We start from the raw sequence: 3890 nt of genomic DNA on the forward strand, positions 1-3890 counted from the left end.
AGCTGTAATCAAGCTCTTAGTTTATGTCTATGCTACTGTGAAATTTCAGGCTTAACATGAAATGGTTAAAAAAACACAGTAGCTTAAAAAATAGCAAAGGTTAGAATGATTTTGAAATTTCTAGATTAAAAAAATGTAATGTCTATATATTAATAGCACCATTTTATCTTCTTTTTGATGCCAACGTTTCCATATTTTCTTTTGAGGAGCCCCAAGAGTCTTTCTTTGCCTATATGAGAAATCTATAGGGAACTGACACACTGGAGGCAAGAAATTTGTCATATTTGTGTGAATGTCTTTGAGAAAAGTTAAAATAAAACAGGTAAAATAATTAACCATAATGGTTAGGTAGAAGAGTGGTAAGAGGAAATATAACACAATTACTTGGTAATTAACCAACAACATCCCTCAAAAAAGATCTTAAAGGAGAACAGGATAAGAACAGTTCAACTATATGTAATTTACAAAACACATAATCCAAATATATGAAACGTGACTCTTAGTATGATGTATAACAGAGAGAATCCCTCCTAAAATTATTTTCCTCCTCTTCTTAGTCAAAGGAAACTCCAAATGAACAAGGCTCAATAAATTAATGTTTGTATACACATCCAAATTATCTCCCAAAGCTGGAAAATGCAATTTTATAAGTGGCTTAAGTTGTCTTTAGAGTATTTTAGAATCAGAGATCACTTTGTTGTTTGATTGCTATTATCTGTTAAAAGGTATCGTGTATTTTAAGTCTTAGGCTTAGTAATATTAAAAAAGAAACCGATTCAATTTTTATAGTGGAAAAAAAATCGGTAACAACTATAGTGGGAGAGAAATCAGTAACTCGAAACAGCAATAACGGGGGAAAAAAAAAAATTCAGAAACTCGACTGCAAATAAGAAAACGCATATTTCCCTGACCGGGAATCGAACCCGGGCCGCGGCGGTGAGAGCGCCGAATCCTAACCACTAGACCACCAGGGAACCTGAGATAGTTTTTACTCCGAGCGTATTTGGTTCTTTAAAAGTCTCTACGTAAACCGGACCAATGGCGGGAAAGATTGTTGATTTTAAACCCTGCCTACTTCTTTCTCGTTTCGGATTTCAGATTCTGAAACTCCGGCAAACTCTCAGCGCTCTTAGGCTAGCTCCGCGACGGCTCCCAAGGCTGGAGACTCCAAATCGAATCCTCTTCGGACTGCCACGCTGCAAAAGACGTCCTGGGATTGTATTCCAATTACGTGACGTGTAAATATCTATACCTGGACAATGTTAAAAGAACTGTCCAGAGCCTTGTATTTGCTTTATTATTTTCGAAGTCATTTAGCTCCTCCTTCTAAATCTAATCTCTTTTGGTATATGTCTTTCTGTCTCCTTCTCACGCAGTTGTTAAAATCCCACTACATTTTTTACGAAATGGAACGTTTGATTGCCGCGGGCGGAGAGCGTTTGCCGGTATAGAGCTCGGTGCGACCCTGCACACGACCTTGGCACAGAGCACATGCGGGGTAAACGTGGACGATGAAGGGCTTCGTGGCCTTTTAGGACGCGACTGTGTTATTTATTGGGGAGTCAGATTAACGAAGCTAGGACGGCTGCGGTTGTCTTGCTTAGTGAAGAACCCGGGCCTGTACACTCGGGTCCAAGTAAACCGTTTTGCACTGTGCTTCCATTGCCTCCTATTTTTCAAACTGTTATTATCTGGGCAGTTGCTTCACTTCTTGTTATGTCGAGAAAAGGCCAGGGAATGATGCAATTACCAAAAGAATCAAGAAACCTTCCAGCCCAGCCTCAGTTCAGAATCCCTCATGAAATAGAAGCAGAAGGCCAATCGCATGTAACTCAGCTTTGAAAGTGCCAACCGTTCAGTTGGACTGATGTAACCCTAGAGACCCCGCTCCGCTGCAAGATGGAAGGAGGCTTAAGTAAAACAGATATAAATTTGTAATGAACTTGCTCGCAACATCCGGCGCCGCTGTGAATTACAGCCTTCGTCCATCACCGTAGACTTCAGGATTTGTTCTTGTTTTCAGCAATTCAGAAATGGAGTTTACATTCTTGATAAAATTTGTCAAAAATTATTTAATAATACGCAAACAGGAAGATTAAAATGACTTAATAAATAAAGATGGAAGCATCACCAGAAGAAATTTCTAAACGTAATCACTATATTTTAGATGGGACCCACACTCCTTTCCTGTATCAAGGAATTTTTCAGAAATCGGGCGCTGTAGGTGGAGCCCTTAGTCTCAATTGGGGATTTTCAGAGCTTACAATGTTAAGTATCTGGTTTTGGATAAAAAGATAAAGCAGATATTACTTTTAGAATAATTTTAAGTTGTAATAGGTTTGGTGACAATATTGTACAAAGCAGTAGAAAGAGTACAAGAAACATCATCCCTCTTTCATCTTGTAATCACTCCACGTTTTCTGTCCAGAGCTGACCATTGTTAACAGTTTCTTCTGTATCCTCCTGGAAATCGTCTGTGCTATTTTAAATTGTTTTTATTTTCGATTTCCTAGAAATATCTATTTCTTTTTCCTCAAACTTTTTATCTTGAAACATTCCAAACTTACAGAAAATTGCAAGTATAGAACAATGAACACACATATATCCCTTCATCCATCTTGTGCTAATTTAGTGGTACCAGCATCCACTGTGTGACTTGTGCACTGAAATGTGACCAGTAAGAGTTGAGGTGTTCTATAGTTGTTGAATGAATACTGGATTTTTAAGCCTTTGTATGGAAAAAAATGTAAACACTCATTAATAGTTGAGTACATTTTAAATGCTAATTGAATATATGAATTAAAATATTATTAAAACTTAAATTATTAATATTAATTTCTCTTTATTTTTTGTTTTTAATGTAGCTGATGGAATATTTAAAATTATACTTATAGCTTGCATTATATTCTAATTTATAGTACTAATCTAGATTCAACAGTTGTCAACATTTTGCCCAAGAAAGCAATGGCACCCCACTCCAGGACTCTTGCCTGGAAAATCCCATGGACGGAGGAGCCTGGTGGGCTGCAGTCCATGGGGTCGCTCAGAGTCAGGCATGACTGAGTGACTTCACTTTCCCTTTTCCCTTTCATGCATTGGAGAAAGAAATGGCAACCCACTCCAGTGTTCTTGCCTGGAGAATCCCAGGGACGGGGAAGCCTGGTGGGCTGCTGTCTATGGGGTCGCACAGAGTCAGACATGACTGAAGCGACTTAGCAGCAGCAGCAATATTTTGTCATGTTTACTTTCTGTTGATCTTTTTTCTGAACCATTTGAGGGTAGTTGCAGACACCGTGATACTTTACTTTGAAATACTATACCTAAGAACAAGCAATACACTTATCACACTTGGGGAATTTGAATTTTATACAATACTATTTATTATACAGTTCATAGTGAAATCTTCCAATTGTCTGACACCTTTTATATTTTTTTGTTTTTATCCAGGATCCACTCAAGGACTATACTTGGTATTTGTCTTGTTTCTGTAGTCTTCTTCCTTTAATCTGAAACAATTTCCCAATTTTTTTTTTTTTTACAGCACTGAATGCTGCTACTAAGTCACTTCAGTCGTGTCCGACTCCGTTCAACCCCATAGACGGCAGCCCACCAGGCTCCCCCGTCCCTGGGATTCTCCAGGCAAGAACGCTGGAGTGGGTTGCCATTTCCTTCTCCAATGCATGAAAGTGAAAAGTGAAAGTGAAGTCTCTCAGTCATGTCCAACTGTTAGCGACCCCATGGACTGCAGCCTACCAGGCTCCTCTGTCCATGGGATTTTCCAGGCAAGAGTACTGGAGTGGGGTGCCATCGACAGCACTGAATAGTGGAGGACAATTGCTTCAGAAAGTCCTTCAGTTTAGACAAGTATTTCTTTTGTCAGGCAACTACCT

General features: G+C 38.9%; 1 long non-coding RNA gene and 1 other non-coding gene across 2 annotated transcripts; one reads left to right on the forward strand and one right to left on the reverse strand.

Annotated features, from left to right (window-relative positions):
• Positions 1-902: 902 nt before the first annotated feature.
• TRNAE-CUC lies at positions 903-974 on the reverse strand. Its single transcript has one exon. It is a non-coding gene; the product is annotated as a tRNA-Glu (tRNA).
• Positions 975-1059: 85 nt separating this feature from the next.
• On the forward strand, positions 1060-2445 carry LOC123327772. Its single transcript, XR_006542475.1, has 2 exons — positions 1060-1238; positions 1377-2445. It is a non-coding gene; the product is annotated as an uncharacterized LOC123327772 (long non-coding RNA).
• Positions 2446-3890: the final 1445 nt, after the last annotated feature.

The sequence above is a fragment of the Bubalus bubalis genome, chromosome 10, assembly GCF_019923935.1.
Source record: "Bubalus bubalis isolate 160015118507 breed Murrah chromosome 10, NDDB_SH_1, whole genome shotgun sequence".
NCBI lineage: Eukaryota > Metazoa > Chordata > Mammalia > Artiodactyla > Bovidae > Bubalus > Bubalus bubalis.